Source organism: Salvia hispanica, unplaced genomic scaffold (assembly GCF_023119035.1).
Source record: "Salvia hispanica cultivar TCC Black 2014 unplaced genomic scaffold, UniMelb_Shisp_WGS_1.0 HiC_scaffold_1252, whole genome shotgun sequence".
Taxonomy (NCBI): Eukaryota; Viridiplantae; Streptophyta; class Magnoliopsida; order Lamiales; family Lamiaceae; genus Salvia; species Salvia hispanica.
In genome coordinates this window covers 1-18,511 of record NW_025951530.1, presented here as the reverse complement: position 1 = coordinate 18,511, position 18,511 = coordinate 1, and the positions used below count along the sequence as shown (strand labels likewise).

The following is an 18,511-nucleotide window of genomic DNA, read 5'->3' as shown; positions in this document are numbered from 1 at the left end:
GTTATAATAATAATTGAACTTAAACTCTGATAATCCCATGACTCAGTCTAAGTTATGCTTAGATGCTGTCAAAGACTAGGATCGGATTATGTTTCATGCAGTTCGATTCTTGTATTACTTATTTTGGTTACCATTTAGAATGATTTTTCCTCTATGTACATTATTTACCATTTTTTCTTATTATTAGGGCCGGTTTGTTAGGGTCCATAGGATTGAAGATAAGTACAGTACTTAGGGACCCACGTAATGTTTGTAACTCTCGGCTATTACACGCTAATCATGATGACAAAATTGACTATGCTTTGACTCTAGCATGATCCGATTGCAATTGACTCTGCCTATAAATAGGGTAGTCATTCAATACATTTCAATGTATACTAACTTTGCCTACAAACAAGTTGATTCATCTTTGAGATGACACGCTAATTCGAGACACTTTTTGAGGGGATTCGCCTTTGGGGTTTAAAAGGGTTCATCATTTTGGTTTTGCTTTGCCCAAAGTTTTTGTTTATGTTTCAAATGGTATACTTAAACAACATTGCTTTGAATTGAATTTTAATAAAATACTAGTACCCCCACCCCCCACAAAACTAGGAAATATGAAAATAAGAATTAAGAAAAATTGGTAAAATAAGAACAAGAAGATATTTAAAGAGGGTTAATAAGAAAGTATATTATTATTAGTTTTTTTGATAATAAGGAAAAATTTTGATATATACAAAAAAAACAAAAGAAAAGACAATGGACAAGCGAAAATTATTTCGTACGAAAAATCAAATTTGAAAAAATTACAAACTAATCTGTATATTCGAGGCTATTGCTGGCGGGGGGGCCCACAAAATGGTTCCTGTAAAGGGTTTGGTGAAAGCGTGGTTCTAACCCTTAACAAAAATAAAAATGACTCAGTGGGCTATTACCTATTAGCATATCGAACCCCAAAATTTCCCTATTTTCAATTTTTTTGCACATGAAATTCATTTCTTGCTTATCAATCACATTTTATTTTTTGTTTATGTAATTTTAATTTGGGACATTAAATAATATATTTCGTACCGAGTTCATCGTTTTTTGATGAAATATTCACACTTTTGGGGAATGTCTTAATAACACAAGATGTATTTTTTATCATATACAAATCTTTAAATTATAATTTGCGAATCGTTAGCAAGGAAAAAATTGTAAATAATGTAGGTAAACCAGGTTTCCAAAGTCACATATTTCACTTCAGCTTTTAAAGACCCAGAGTTGAGTCAAGAGAATATATATATACCACCCACAGTTTTCGATTTTTCACTTTAAATAATCATTTAGTAGCTGCCAAAAATAGTCTAAATAAAGCTTTTCGTTTTTTTATTTGTTTGTTAGCCATTTCCAACAACTTGCATGATTAAGTATTTTAAACTTCTGAAAATCCAATACAAGGCAATGCCGTTTATTTTTTTTTTTAAAAATTTTAAAAATTATGCAGATATAAATATAGTCGTTGAGAAAAAGAACTGAATTACGCAATCAGAGAAATGATGATGCGTTAAAGAATCGATATGGTACATTTGCTATAATATGAAGGTCCACAAAACTATTGATTAGATATTATTAAAAATTATATTTTGAGAGAAATATATTTTTAAGTTTATGAATATTGGTAATATCATTTATGGTTCATATCTGTATTAAATATCATCTCGTCTTTGGCCATTCATGTAATGTTGACTTTTTTTAAATTTTCATATTTTTGGACCTAAAAGGCATTTTTACACTTTTACGTTAAAGAAAACTGTATTTAATTTATAAACTTTGCATAATTATCAAGTATCATTACACAACTTTAAACTTCAATATATATATCATTACAAAAAAATTTTTTATTCTTTACATTTTTAGACGAATATACTTTTCAACATTAAAATATTTTTTCAAATTTCTTTAATTTATCTTTCATTTATTAACTACTCCATAATAACATTGACTTTTAAGGAAAGTTAATCAAAGAAATTAAGATTACAATATATATATATAAATATAATTTGAGAACTATAATACTAAGTAAAATTGAACAAATTGAAATTTACTACTACATGTTAATAAAAAAATGAAATTATTTTAGTTAATAAAATTTTTTAACCGTTTTACGATGGAAAAATACACTCCCGTTTTTTTAGATGGACGGCGTGTTTAACATAAATAAATAGATACATGAAATAAATAAATAGCATTACTGCAATAATAAAAGTTAGGTTGGAGATATTGGGGTCCGCATCCGACCCGATTGGTCACAGTCAGAGCCCGCATAAATTGATACAGCATCAAATCCAACCTCTCCTTTTCACTCTGACTACAGTATTCTTTGTTGCTCTCTTTTCCCATCTCTACATCGCTGTGCCCTCGGATCCTTCATTTCGATCCAATCATCCATTGTAAGTCCCCATCACCGAATCTCATTTATCTGTCTGGATCGCTCCATTAGCCGCAGATGGTAAAGTCAATTTTTTTTAATCAATAAGGTTGAATTTTGTTCATTTTATTGGGTGTATCAAAGGTCAATTGCTGCTATCGAGTGCAAAAGGATAAATTTTTTGTTTTATAGGGTTTTGATTTGATTTTACCTTGTTCATGCAGACCATTGTTTTGCGTGTATTTTCGTCCTCTCTCATTCTGTATTTGATTTTGATTAGAATTGGATCAAATTTAAAGCTTAATTAATGCAAGATTTGTTTTCCCATGGTTGATTTTTAGTTGGGAAAGTATGTGTAACTTTTATGGTTATGGGAAAAAGTGACTTTGGGGTTTGACTTTGTATTGGTATGTAAAGGGATTTTGGTACTGATTTAATTAAGTATGTCTTCCCAAGATTTGGATTTTGTTTTGTTCAATGTATTGCATGCTTCTACTGAATTGTTGATCTTCATTTCATTGAACTGTTAGTTTTTGTGGGACTACTTATAATTATTTTGGCAACCTTTTGCTGTTAGTAGTCTTTGAAAGTATTTCTGGTCTAATCAAATTAATATGTACTTGTATGATCTATAATGCTCTTAAGCCAACCATGAGCGACGAAGGAGAAGACTTTCCCCTCTGTGCTGAGGAGATGGATTTAACTGATCAGCAGTTGAAGCCTTGCAAGTGTGGCTATGAGGTACTACTGAAGTTCCTTTTCATTATTTCATTTTGAAAATTAAATCCATTCTTTTTCCCCCCTGACCCTCATTAATGTACAACCATGACTACCAGTCATGGTCATTGCACTTGCCTATGTTTTTAGAAACATAGGGTTTTCATGTATAAGAGTTGGATTGAATTATAAGTTTAAGATCTTTAAGGTGCTTAAATTTCATGAGAGTGTCATTCTTTTTCATATTGATAGTGTCAGGTCGGGGAAATATGTTCTACAATTACTTTTGTAGGTGGCTAAGGAATTATTTAGAAGAGGCTGAGATGAAGATGCAGTTCAATTTTTTTGAGGATGTTTAAAATAATTAAAAAAATGCTCACATGATTATTTTGTTAGTTAATAGTAAAATTTCCCTTTCCCGGCCCGGGTATTGCTCAAAGGTTCTAAATTTTCTTGTTATAATGTGAAAAGAAACAGAAGAAATAGTAGGAAGGAGGCAGAAAAAGAAAAGAACGTTACTTTTGTTGTACACTTGCTTAGGTGATAAAACCCCTTTTCTTACATTATAACTTTTTAATCTTTAATCTCCCTCGCCCCGGGATTTCACATTTTATCTCGTTTTGTTGCATGAAATTTAAAAAATCATTACTTTGCATTGCTAATCATACCTTTAGATACTTAATTTTATCTGTTCTTGTTGCATGAATTAAAAATCATTATTTCTTATTAATCATACCTTTAGATACTTTAAGGCGAATTAGTTGATCCCATGCTGAAAATGGGGGACCATAGGAACCTTTCATTGATCGGGGAAAGTTAATTACTATATCCTTTTATCATTCTTAATGTTTATATTTGAGTATTTTTACTTGCATATTGATTTCTGAAGAACCAAACTCGATTTTATTAAATCACACTCCTGGATTCAAGGCTACCCTACATTTATTGTCACTATTTGCTGGTGAATGTTATTTCATTTTTGGTGAGGTGTATCCCTTTTTTATGATCATTCTTTTGTTGGTTTTTACTTGACTGATTTGACTCGGGTTGTTACTTCTTCAGGGGCCCATTCTATTCCTTTTGATAGAAATATTTTTGTTTGCAGTGTATCTGTTCAAATGAATCCTGTACCATCTATGCACTGGACAACAGTAGTGTCATTTATGTTGTTCTTGCTGAATATTTCCAATGTTGGATGTAGAATCTTTTGCAAAATTTCTAAATTTGTGTTTGGTGTTGGCATCATATTAGGATAGGGTGAGAAAGATGAGACTAAAGGGGCCCTGCCCAGCATTGTACTGCTTATAACAAAGAAAAGATTGTTAACCACTGCAAAATGTGAAAGGTAAGTTCTGTTTGTTTTTACGTGAATTCTCTACAATTCTTTAAGTCTTGACCCAAAAGGGCAATAGTATAGTCCCCTAAATTGAATGTGTGATGATTTAAGTTTGGGTGTCAGAGATGAGTGGGGAAAAAAAAAGGTAAAGTCACAAAAGGGGAAAAGAGCAAAGGCTTGGAAGGACGGAAAACTTGGCAGTGTACGAGTCTTTCAGAGGAATCTTGTGTATGTTGTGGGTCTGCCACTGAATTTTGCCGATGATGATGTAATTACTACCCTATTCTTTTGCCCTATTCGTTTCCCTCGTCCATTTTTTATATTTTGTGACCATTCTAATTGTTATTATTTTGGTTGCCAGCTACTTCAGCGCCAGAATATTTTTATAGGGAAGGTGCAAGGTGTCAATATCTCGAAAGCGACTGGGACTATACAACAGTTTGAAAATGTACATGCAGTTTTAGGTCCCTGTTTTAGAGTTTTATTCATGATTTCAAATTGCACATTTCTTGATGAACTTGCTTACTGTTGGGGGGGTTTAGAACCTAAGGTGCAAAATTATCCGGTTCTGTTTAAGTTCCCCATGATTGGAAACTCTGATGAAAAATGGTTTTTTTGTTATGCATTAAGCAAAATTTTTGGCAAAATTAGTCTAAAATTTGTTGTTAAAGGGTTTCTTATGTGATATTATAGTTCTTGTGTGATCTGTCATACCATTTAAGATTTTTGAAAATCTTTTTTGGTTTGGGGTGGGGGGGTGGGGGGAAGACCATGTTAAATGGGTTCAATTGAGGGGTTGGAGGTTTCTATAATTATTTGTATTTCAGCAAGGGGGGTTTTAGGTGATAGAAATGAACTAGTTATTTAATCACTCCTAAGTCCTACCCCTTTAGCAATTAAGGAAAGTAGGAGCCCTTTTGATTCCTTAAAATTCCACACACACCCCCCCCCCCCCCCCCCAAAAAAACCATGTTTCTCTGGGATCAGAATTATACTACATACTTTTTTACTTATTTTTTTTTGGTCCCTCTCTCCTTTTTTTCTAGAAAATAACATATTCAAAGGAGGAGGGGGCACCGATGTATTCAGTTGGAATGGATTTGCTCTGGGGTGGTAAACCATTGAGGTGGGTGACATCCTTCATTTATGTGGTAGACCTTTTAGTAATAATTTGACTGTCTCTGATAACGCTGGCTGCAGGGCATGCTTTGGGACCACAAAATACTGTCATGCATGGCTGAGAAATATGGTACGACTTCTTAGCATTTTATAAGTTAGATTGTGGCACAATCTCACAGCAGCAATATGTTCGCTCATAGTACACATACCCAGTTATTAACCTAAAGCTTATTGAATCACATGGGCTATCACCTGATCATGGTCTTACGTGTTGGTACAGCCTTGCAGCAACCCAGATTGTCTGTATTTGCATGACATTGGCTCACAAGACGATAGTTTTACGAAGGATGAAGTCATATCTGAACACACAAGGTATTACTGTGTGTGAATGATGTTAGTTGTATTCCTTGCCATCAATTTTCTTTTCTGTAATTTTCCTTATGCTGTATTTGCTTCTTTTGATTTGGTGAACGTGTGGGTAACCCCCCTGAAGTTGGAGTTTGTGTATTCTTGGCATTAGTTTTATCATACTGTGGTCTACATATCTGGAAAGTAGTACTATTTGTTTCTGTTTTTATTTTTAAACAAATAGATCACGTATTCATTGACCTTCGTTTCTCCATTCATTCATTGACCTTCTTTTCTCCATTGTATATTGTCCTTTATATGGCAGAGTTTCAAGTGATGGTTGAATATCATAATATTATTGAAGCGCATTTTCGTGTCCTGAGTACTTTACAGAAGAAAATTATAGCATTGCTGAAATATTACTTCATGATGTCCTGGATAGCGTGTTGAGTTTTGCCTCTTCTCCTGTACTTTTCTTGTCTCATTTTTGTTCTCAAATATCTGTTCTCTTGCTTAATGATCTAAAGGAGTAGAATCCAACAAGTCACCAGTTCCTCAATTAGTATCCAACGGCGTTCAGGAAACGTATTACCTCCTCCAGGAGATGATTACTGCAATAATAACAGCTCGACGCCTTCGTGAAGCCTCTTGCTAAAACTGCTATTAATACAAATGTAAGATTTCATCGTTATTTCCTTCACCCCAGCAGATATGCTTATCTGTCTTTCAGTAATGTGATTTCTTCTTCCAGTTTTATCTGATTTCTAGTTTCAATTTTTTGTTCTTTCTTGATTTCGTGTTGTGTCTAGCCCCATGAAGTTCATTTGAACCATATTTTTAGGGATTCTCAATTTCTCATGCATCATATTCTTGAAAACATGTGAAAATATGAACGAACAGTTGTTCTAATTAATCTTAGATTCTGTACCTCCTTACTTACTTGTGCTTCATTACTCAAACAGAATTCAGTAACGAGTTCTAGAAATTCTCCACCAAGTAGTAGCTCAGGGATATCTGCTGCTCTACCAGCTGGAGCATCATGGTATGTCATCCTCTTGTGGTAGTTGTCTCCTATTCTTTCTTGCTAACCTTACTGAATATTGTCTTGATCAGGGGTGTACGTCCATCTGGTAATCAACCTTTGCTGACAAGCACATCGAGTTCCAGCAGACCATCTAATCAGAAAATGACATGTGTAATGGTCCAGCAGCATTTTCTAAATCAGCCCCAAGTCAAGTTTCTTCGCTCATAATGACACTGGGAAGAAAAGGGTGCCCAACGGGAAGCACCATTTCTCTTGAGAAAATAAAACAGAAACTTCTGGGCCAGTTAAAAGGAAGCAAATACCGATGGAAGTATTGTTTCTGACACTTCCTCGACACCTGCATACATCACCAGTGTGCCCTTGAGCAGCCAGCTTCATAGCCCACCTAGAACGAGATCACTTCTAAATACTTCTAATATAGTTGATTCTTCTGCTTCATCTAACGGACTTGTATCAGATAAAGATCTGAAGGACTACATAGACAATAACATGGAGAATGTGTGCTCTGATGTATTATCATTGAGCATTCAAGAAAATCAACATTCACAAAACAACAATGTTGAGAAAATTAGAGAATCATCAGTTTGTGAGACTTCTGGAGAAGATAAGAGTACCACTGATGTGGTACACATTGCAAATGTCCAGTCTGATTCTAGATTGGGAAGGCCTGATGAAGAAACTAAAATCGACTTGCCTGAACTGGACAATGATTTGTTATCTTTTCATAGCCAGAGGATTAAGGATCCTGAGATTGCTTCGAGTAGAACACCAGAGTTTTTTGATGCACTTAATCTAAAGCGTTCTGATTTTATTTCTCCTGCATTTGACAATGCTAATGGTTTAACTGGTATTGGTTTTAATAGCCAGGCTGTACAATAGAAGTGGTAACTTGATGGTATCAAGTTCTAATTCTCCAAGTGTGTATCTGGAGAATACATTCAGTAATGGTGCTGAAAATTCCAATTTGTCTCTGAGAAAAGAGAAAATGTCTCAGCTTCAGATATGAAACTGAAGTAGGCAGTGGTGTGCCTGCTATTGATACAGGGGGGGAGCAGCATCATATCAAATATTTTGTCACTGGACTTTGACTCATGGGATGAGTCTGTAAGTTCACCTCAGAACCTGGCTAAGTTGATAGGTGAAACTGACAGACGGCAGGGGTCTTTGGAGCACCAGGTTCCTGGAAAACTCAGAATAGCAGTCAATCAAGATTCTCATTTGCTAGAGAGGAGGAAGCTATGAGCCATTTTCCTGAACAATCTATTGATTACCATGAACAAGCCTTGAAGCAGCATCTTTTTGGCCATAATTTCGCAGGCAGCAACAGATTCAATGTTGAGAAGTTTGTTAGTACAAATGGTTTACCTTTTTCCAGTGGCACAGAGCAGGATTATTTTGCTAACAACGTTTCTCATTATTCTTCCAACAAGCTTCCTAGTAAGTTAATGACTAAATGCTAATTCAAAATTCTCTTAAGGAGTATTTCAGTACTTGTTACTTTTCTTTGGGGTTTCTATTACGCAAATTTATTTAATATCACTGTTTTTTTAAATGTGGACATGTATAATTTGATTTTGTTCATCCCTCTTGAGTGGCATATCTTTGATCTGTAACACTATGAATTAGAGACCCTTTCCCTTATCTGATTACCCATTTTGCACCTTTATTAGCTTGAACAATCCAGGGGTTGTAACCATCACTTTTTCATTTTCTATTACAAAAAAAGCATCTGTTGACCTTTATCTTTATCTTTATATTTAGCATGATTTCTAAAAATTTGAAATGGCTTATTAGTTTAGGCTAGGCCCCCGTAGATGGTATTGCTGCACAAACATTTAAACTTGCTAATCGTTTATGTTTTCCCAAATTTAAAATTACAATTTTATTTTTTTTGATGTGGTCCCCCCTAACTTTACCCCCTTGAACAGTTTCAAGGCCTCATGTATCTGCCCCCAATTTTCGGGCCCAGTAGGGCAGCAGCACCTCCAGGCTTTACTTCTCATGCACGGACAGAGCAATTTTTTTAATCACACTCTGGTTAGAAATTTTTTAGTGGGTAATTTTAAAGTTGTATCGAAAATATTTGAAACTATTGGTTTTGATAAACTCTTTTGTATTTGCAGGTCATGCTTTAGGCTACCCTTTATTAAGAAAACGTATAAACACCCCCAAGTGGTGATACTTATTCTAATGGTGAATAGAATTTATGGATCCTGCTATTTTGGCTGTTGGCAAAGGGACATTTTAAGTGGCATCGACAATATGGGCCTAGACATAAGATCCAATTTTTTCCACAGTTCAATGCATATGATGAGGCCGACCCCAAACAATTTTACAAAGATCTTTTTCCCCCACACACAACCCAAAATTTATGACCTTGGCGACAACTTTCAACCCTTTGGGGATACTATGGAATTCCATCTGGGGGGCCGACAGACACTAACCCAAAAATCACTTATTTTCTCAATTCAACCTTCAGCAGTATAGAAATGGAGCAATTTAATGGTCAATGGGATGGGTGGAATGAATCCCAGAGTATGAATAATTTGAGTATGATGAACTGCTCAGAGCCGAGAGGTTGAGACTTAGCAGCAATTTGTACGGTGGCATGAAGAATCCAAGATGAGGATGCCAGGTTCTGGCAATATATACAATGGAGCTTATGGGATTTGATTTGAAGATTATTATATCATTGGTGAAATATATGATCATATCCGACCTTGATGCCTGAAGTTCTCCTTTGAATGTGGTGCCTATGAAACTCACAACAGTTTACTCTGACATGATCACTCTGTCTCCGCTACTTTCAGGTTGGTGGAGGATCAAATCTTCTCATATGGAGTCCAGAACCCAGCAGGTAAACTTTTGACTAATTTTAGTTTCCTGTGATGGATGTTATAATATCTACAATAAAGTAGTTTCTGTCTCATTATATATACGAGCTATGTGAAGAGGTGGAAAACTGATTTCTAACGCTCAGGAACAACAATGTGGCAGGACCCTTTTGTTCAGTAAAATTAGTACCCTCTGTCTTGGTTAAGATGTCACACTTGTTGGGTGGCACAAGATTTTAGGAGCTGTTGTTAGTAGAGAAATGTAGTTGAATGTATTCATAGAGGGAGAAACAGTTAATTCAAGTGTTAATGAAGAAAGAGAAGATATTTGTTTGGGGGTGAAGTAGCTAAACTTATCATTTTGAAATATATAGCAATAATGATAAACGATCGAGTTTGAAGATATTTAACTTTGGCTAAACTCTTGACAGGAATCCTATTTGTTTTGACTTTTATTAATGGCATGGCAATCTTTTCCTAACCTTTTTGTCAGAAATTTCAGGTGAGAGTTCTCTGAGACTGAAGCTCAATGCGAGTGCTGCTAGGCCTATGTTATCCATGGGAATCCCAGCGACGTCCGGGTCTTGAGTTTCATCTCAGCCAGAGAGACTATGGGAGCATAGTCAGAGAGGCGGAGAGAGTAAGAAGCATGATTGTTCAAGATGGTATCTGAACTTTGTCGCATATTTGTTTGAACATAGAAAGAGGTAGGAGAATGAAAATGAGATGTGGTTTAGGTGACTTCTGCGAAACTGTGATTATGAAATGCATCTCTTAACAACTGTATAAGGTCATCCACAGTCCAGACTATATTTTTATAGCCACAATAGTATTCCATTCAGTTTTCATAGTAAAAAAAAGGCTCAAAAGAGGTTAAGAATAAAAAGTGTAGTAGTTGGAGTTGTAATTGCGAACAAGACAGTGCACAACGCCAACCCTGTGGTCTGCTGGAATTGCGGGAGAGTCCAGAACATCACAAGGACCAGTGGTAGAATGCCAACCCAGAATAAAAAAATAGGACTATTGATTGTGGAGGGGAAGAGAATATTAAGTCGAACCTTACATATAGAATCCCAAAAAGAGGATGGCCATCTGCCACATATATACATCAAATAAATTAAATAGTATAGGCTGTAAGTTGTGAAAATTGGATATTTGTTTTCTACGTCTGCCACTGATCTATGGTAGCACCTCACAGTATAAACCTCTTTATTTTTGAAATAAAAGAAAAAACTAGAAAAAAGCAAAAAAGACGATGATCCCCTATTACTACATGGCATCCACATTAAGACTAAATTTGGGGGCAGATATTTTAACCAAGAGTAATATGCAAATGGGTTTGCATAATCGTATGGAACTGGAGAAGCAGGGGCCGGGAAAGGGGCTGGGGATGAGAATCCTGATGATGCTGCAGCAGCCGCTTTTATCGTGCCCGTTTATTTCCAAGCCAAGTTTCCCAGTTCCAGTTGGGGGCCTTTTTTCCCCTTTTCCCGTTTTATTCAATAAAAAATTCAACACCAAAACTTCTTTTTATTTAAACTCATTGAATGCACAATGCCACGGTCCACAAAAAGAGCACCAATACAGTTTTTCAATCTTGTCATTTTTTGGGTGTACTCAATGAGATGATCAGAGAGCACCAAATGCAACGACTGATTTGCGACTAAAAAACAAAAACAAAAACAACGGCATGTTACCTCATTGTTGGGAAAAAAACCGAGGATCCACACCATTGTACAAAATGGGATGTTGTGATGTTACTGGTACTCCTCTGAGTGGAAGGTTAGACACAATGTCTGAGGCAGCAGAGTTTCCGTGTAGCTGCAGAAACTTGGATAACATGTCTATCAAAATCCTATTATCACTTTTAATCAAGAATTAGCAAATGAAACTGGAGGAATTAACATAAAATCGGTTTTTCATTGGAAAGGTTTTCACCATAATCATAGCTGAGTCATAAAGTTTTCAACCAAAAGAAGAAAAAAACACAGAAACTTGAATTCTGAACATATGTTCTTTAACTATTGAGGTTCAAATACCATCGATGTTCTTGTGGTTTGAGCATCATGAGGGAGCTTTTAAAGAATCCAAACATCCACCCTTCTTGAAGAAGATAGAGACATCCCCAAATTTAGATTAAGATCATGTTGGCTACCTGTTTTAAGAGCATTGTGAATTTCAAGCAAACAGTCAACCACACAAAGGTTGAAACGGAGTCTAAAGCTAACAATACCATCAAGAGCGGTACAAGAAAAACATTAAAAGCACTAGCTACCTCCATTGTGCAGTTCAAAGCCTTCCTCACTGTTGTTTTTGCTCGCCCCAAAGCTGGTGACAGTGTCACTTCCATTGCACACGATGGCTGCCTTCTCATACCTGATTTGCACAAAACCAAAAGGGGTAAAATGAGTTGGATGAGGCAAACTCACAGAAACATCACAAGGAACTTGCAGCTTCTACTTCAATATGTAAATTCGAATTCACACAATTTGCCTCCACTTCACTCGAGATGCCATGGTATAACTCGGTAACGGTTTCAATTTAGTCGCAAATTCATTTTACCAAAACACAGTGTTCCCCTTGGATCAAATGTCTCTTACTTCTTCCCAAGAAACTCCCCCCTTGGAGCCTCCCAACGTCCACCTTTTGGAATGCGACTCCTCTAATTTTAGAGCCCCCTCTTGCAACTCCATGCTCTGGCGACGAGCATCTGCACAAATTCTTCTTTGGGCAGATTCATCACCTACAACCCCAACATCATTGCAAACAATTCTCCATCAACATCATCTCACAATAAGAAGTCCGAGATTGGAAACGAAAAACAAGAAAAGGCACCTGATTCATATCAGCATAATCAGTGAGATTAAAGTTAATATCAGCTTCAACACCTCGGAACTTAATTGCAGCTCTATCATAAGCTCTGATGCAATTTTACAAACTTGATAAGAAAATGAGTATGCATATGAGAGTTATAATAAGGTCTTACCTAGCAGCAGCCAGAGCTGTATCAAATCCACCTACACATAATAAGATTCATTCAACAAAAATTTCCCAAAAATTAGAAGAGAAAATAAAATAGTCTAGTAAAAATCTCACCCAAATAAACTTGTTTCGCAGCCCCCGAAATTGAATGAGAGAGTAAATGAGAAGAACAAAAGGAAAATGATGAATTGAATGAGGTATAATTATAAAAATATGAAGACATGAAAAAGACCATATATGAGACTCCCATCTGCCAGTCCTTCGGTAAAAAGTGACGCCTCTATACTGAGAGCTTCGAGACCTCGGCCCACGCCGCCCCTTCCTCGCTTGCACTTGCACCGGGAACAGGTCTCGAGTCACGAGGGCAGAGGAGCACGTGTCGTCGTTGCTAGACCTGGATTCCACCGACCGCCCATCGCAGTTGTTCAGATTGAGATCAAACATGTATGACTATGAGTAGACTGTAGTTGGTTTCGAATTCCAACAATCTAAAAAAGTTACTGAAAACCACTCCTCCTCTCCTCAATTGTATGCATTTATATGTGAAGTAGGAGTAGTAGTGAGTTCCAATCAATGTCGCCAAAGGCAACTACAATCATGAGGCATGGGAAACTAACTACTAATAGCAAGGAAAATGCCATTTTATTGCGCAAACCGGACACAGCGGTTCCCGGTTACTCCATGGTTCACTCTATTTGTTTTTTATTAATATCTGAAATTACAAATTTTGGCAAAATTTCTTAACGACTTAATATTTAGTTGCAATCATTATTTCCTCATTTTCTAAAAATTTGCCACTCTTTAGATCTTCACAAAAATATTACTCTGATTTTCCATTAATATCAATAGGATTTACACAACTCACATCACATTTTGCATATTCAATGCACCCTTTACTTCACTTACACGCTATTATTTTCCCGCCTTAACTAAAATGACATTTTTTTTTTTAATTTGATTCAAATAAAATTATATTGTACAATTTTTTTAACAATAAAATAACTTTTTATTTTTAATTAATACCCCTTTCGCCTTTTCTTTTTATAATTAAAATATCATTTTCCCCCTTTAATTAAAATGTCATAATAAGTGGAGTACTATTTTTCTATCTTCATTTAATAATATCTTTTTTTTTTCTCTGCAAAACACATTATTAAATTTCCCTAAAATCTCGTGCCGACTAAAAATTATTAGAGTACAATATGATTTATTTCTAATATATCCACGTATATATATGTTTTAAAGTTTTTGCGATTGTACATAATTTAAAGACTTATCATTAATTTTCTTGAAAATAAATATTTGTCATTATTATGGAGAGAGAATGGTGTATATATTTTTCATTACTACTCCTAATATTTATCAAATAGTGGAAAAGGGGTATTGTATAAAATCAACTTAGCATTAACTATTACTATTATTTTATTACATTAACTATTATAATTATTTACAAAAAAGCCACTTGCGCCACATTAGCCGCATAAAAATTACCCAAATTATTATAACTATACTAAAATCTCTATTGTAGATAAATATAATTAAAAATTCATAAGGTTTAGAACGTAAAATTATTCTTTTGTCATTCAAAATAATAAAATAATCCATATGTTCAGAGATTCTTAGTTTTCACTATTTAATTTTGTACCGAGAAATTGTGCTTGTATCTGATTAGAGCACTCCCGATGGTCTCCCTTATTTCTCCCTAACTCCTGCCACATCAGCACCAAAATTTATCCCCAGCTTTACCAACTTTTACCAACCGCTCCAATGGTTTCTCCCTTATTTCTCCCTAACTCAACATTTCATTTTTACATCATCATTTTTAATATTATTTAATTTTCCCTACAAGTTTAATAAATAGATTAAAAATGAAACACGTCGTTGTATTAATCATTGGAGAATATAATACAAAAAAAAAACTACAAATAAAAAACCATAAAAAACAAGGATTTAAAAACTAAGAGGGAGAGCTGCCCGACGAGAGGCCCATCTTGATTTTCATATTTTGGATGGTCGACCGAGGCCCGGGCTTCTTCCGGGGTTCCGCCGCCGGTGAAGTACAGGAAAACCGCGCGAGTGGCGATTGGAGAACGGCTTGTTGTAAGAACGGATTCCGAGGGACACCCGGGACGAGGGCCCTTCCCTTCCGCCTCCCCGCCTTTCTTCGCTCCCACGGCGCCGGCGACCACCCTCAAACAAGTCGAGGGGGATCGCGCTTCCTCACTCTCCGCACCGTTTAAGTCGCGAGCGCACCGATTTCCCCGTGGCCCAAAGGGCCGCGATCCCCGTCCGAATTTGGAGACCCTTTCCCGTCTCATAGATGTTCCAATACTTGAAGCCCTTCGTCAAGTACTTGCCACTATACCTCGATGGCCTCATCTCCGACCATGTGCTCGTTCCGCCACTCCATGTTCGTCATCAAGTAGGTATATACCGTCAAGTGGCCGAGCTCCCTCATGAGGCGCCCTAATGCCGGCGGACGCCGCGCCATGGTCCTTCATCGGGCAGCCTTGTTGGTCTTGTACTTCTCCGCAACCCGCCCCCGTAAAATGAGCTCGGCCCGTAGTTGCTGCGCTCCGAGCTTGCGTCGTGTCCGCCCAAGCGGCTATAAGCTCGACCGCCGCGTGTGTCCTGCCCGTTTCGGTTTCCCATCGAAGCCGTAGCCGCAGCCCCGTCGACTCGGGCGACGGCGCCTTCCCTTCCTCGCCCCCCGGGAAGGCGGGTCGGCGGGGCGTTTTCCACCTCGTGGGTCGTCCGGCGAGTGTCGATCCGTTGTGTACGTCGGGGGCCGAGATCCTTCGTCTTTCGGAGGCCCCTGGTGCCAACAACAATGGACTATCTCGGGGCGATACACACGCCCGGGTTTGGAGAGGGCATGCCGAGGGGGACGAAGTACGGAGAAAATCTCGCGCACCGGGGGAGTCTCAATGGGGACGGACCCGCATATGGATATTGCCGAGGAGAACCCATCGACAACAACGAGGCCATCCACCGCCGATTTGCTTCATCGCGGGTTGGGATTTTGGGAACTCGACTTTGCCTTTACCTTTTCGAGATTTTTTCCTATTTGAACTCATAATTTTAAGATTGAATATGAAGATTGAGAAAATGAGATTGAAAATTGAGAAAATGAAGATTTGGGGTGATGAATGGAGGAGGAGGAGGAATTATATATAGGGGAAAAAATAGCCGTTGGGTATTTAAAAAAAAAAAAAAAAACGCCGGAAAACGCCGAACGCGCCTACAAGGGCGGCGTTCACTCGGCGAACGCGTTAGCCGGCAATTTTACCGACTAACGCCGGAAAAAAGCCGAATCACCCCATTGGCGGGGTTTTTCGGGGAACCGCGATAAAACTGGGTTTAACCCCCCGGGCCCTTGGGAGTGCTTTAGCATAGCGCAAGTGCACCCATATACTGAAAGTAGTGAATTATAAGCGCAGGATTTTATTAATCATGAAAAACTAACTAGGTAACAAGTTAGTTCTTTAATTGTTGAGTTTAAATGTTCAACATGCGATATTAATTATGAATCTAGGTCAGTTTCATGTTTGTAAATTTTCCGGGATCATTAGACCGACAAGAATTCCTAACAAATTTATTATGAAGCATGGGAAATCCGCCACTTGGTACACTTTCGTGAGTATTTGTTGTTTGTGACGCTACCTAGCACTCGTTTTTTATGATAAATGTTTCTATTTTATATTACTTGATATTTTAGATTTCAAACTTTTAAAATGGGGTTCATGTCATGGATACTTTCAAGGAAAAATATATTTAGATAACAACATTTTTAGGTTTTGATTGCATAATATTGGATGCAAAGATGGTCATTCATATTTCTGTGTCACTAGATCAGATGTATTTACCGTAACCTGTCGAAAAGCTATGTAAAAGTTATCTGCCGACATATATTTACATTCACACGTATCACGATGATCAAACTAAAAGGATCATGTAACATTATCAAATGACCATTTATGCTTTTCTATTTATAATAAAATAATAACTAAATGTTTATTTTAGAGTTTTGCTGTTTTTTTTTTCTTTCCATTATGTCTGTTTTATTTATAATAAAATAATAACTAAATGTTTATTTTAGAGTTTGCTGTTTTTTTTTTCTTTTCACCCGCCTGTTTTTTTTATTTAGCCTTTTTTTTTCCGATGGGTTTTTTTATGGAGAGGCGGGGCCAGTTGCTGCTGTTTTAGCTTTTTTGTTTGCTTGATGGTTTTTTTGATTTAGGGCAGGTAAGAAAGGGGGTTTAGCAAGTTTTTGGGATATTTTTTTTTACTTTATTCATTTGTTTTTAACATTTTTTTTTGCCCGACCTTAAATTTTGGGCATTTTTTTGTAGAAAAAAAAAACACTAAATTTTAAAATTTTAGTAAAATGAATAAAATTTAAAAACCTTGTGGAGGCGAAAAGCCTTTTTTTTTTCCCCTTTTTCCCTTTTGTTTTCCTCGGGGGGTAAGGACGATGTCGGCAGAGCCAGTACGTGTTATGTTTCAATTAAACAGAATTTTATTATGATTTCAAACCAAAAATTGTTTTTTAAATGTTTTTTACAATCATTCTTCATTAGTTGACGGACCAATGGGCATTTAAAAACGTTGTTAGTCATTAATTCAGATTCAATTTCCCCCTCATTCATTACCTTTAATTGTCCTTTTTCCCTTTTCGGCCCAATGTGATAAATAAACCAAGTCAATAGTTTCGTATATAATTGACATTAGTACTTTTTATAATTGAAAACTTTTTTGAGTGTAACATTTACAAGTTCGTCTAAGTCTCCTTATTACACAAGGGTTGGGCCCGAGTATTACATTATTACCAAATATTAATATGAACGACCACTTTTTCAAATCCAATTTTCAAAATTTAAAAGATTAAAGCCTTAAAGCCATGAATATTAATAGAAAAATTAATTAATAGTTTTTACCTAATTGGATTTAAATTTTTAAAATTAATAAAAAACTGGGAAAATAAATTTTTATCCCAAAAAAAGCAAAAAAGACGTTTGAAAAAGGCAATTAAAAATTAAAAAAATAAAGAGATGATTGATTTAGAATATTTTATGGGAATATAATTTGGTTTTTTTTTTTTTCCCCAAAGGGAGGAGAATTTAATAGGTTATTTAATTATGTGGAATTTTTTCCCTATTTATTGAAAGAAATCCCATTTTTCTTGGATTTAATTATTTTTTGGGATAATTATCCAAATTAAATCCAAATTCAATTATACTTTAATTCCACTTTAAATTTTCAAACCCAATTTCATTCCCTTGAGATTTTCTAAAATCTCATATATTGGAGAAGAAGGAATTATTTATTATATTATTTTGATCCCTTATTTATTCTCTTCCATTTCTAATAAATATAAATACGCTAGAATATCTTACCATATCTTCACATATCTAAGAAGATATTGTCATATCCTAATTAAATTAGGATTTGAATTTAAATTCCTTGTGGGAGAGGCATAAAAATCGCCTACTACTATTATTTGGGGATGATTTTATTATTTTATCCTCGGCTCGCATATATTATTCTTACTTCATGAATATTTGACTTAAACTATAGGCTAATTTAATAGCCTAGAATTCAAATTCCTTCTATTTCTCTTCAAATTTTCGGCTACCCAACAAACAAATCTCTCCAAATCTTTATTATTTAATTGTTGGAGTATATCTTAACCTCTAAATGCGGTAAATCCTAAACCTAAATCATCGAAACCGGGCTTT

General features: G+C 36.0%; 3 long non-coding RNA genes across 3 annotated transcripts; 2 read left to right on the top strand and 1 right to left on the bottom strand.

The window, feature by feature from the left end:
- The first annotated feature begins 5,556 nt into the window (after positions 1-5,556).
- Positions 5,557-6,546, top strand: LOC125198164. Its single transcript, XR_007172354.1, has 4 exons — positions 5,557-5,571; positions 5,646-5,694; positions 5,845-5,936; positions 6,440-6,546. It is a non-coding gene; the product is annotated as an uncharacterized LOC125198164 (long non-coding RNA).
- Positions 6,547-6,550: 4 nt separating this feature from the next.
- LOC125198163 lies at positions 6,551-7,099 on the top strand. The gene is made up of 3 exons (XR_007172353.1): positions 6,551-6,586; positions 6,875-6,954; positions 7,026-7,099. It is a non-coding gene; the product is annotated as an uncharacterized LOC125198163 (long non-coding RNA).
- A 5,400-nt stretch (positions 7,100-12,499) lies between these two features.
- LOC125198166 lies at positions 12,500-12,907 on the bottom strand. Its single transcript, XR_007172355.1, has 4 exons — positions 12,888-12,907; positions 12,778-12,808; positions 12,627-12,711; positions 12,500-12,534 (listed from the first exon to the last, which is right to left on the bottom strand). It is a non-coding gene; the product is annotated as an uncharacterized LOC125198166 (long non-coding RNA).
- Between the last annotated feature and the right edge of the window lie 5,604 nt (positions 12,908-18,511).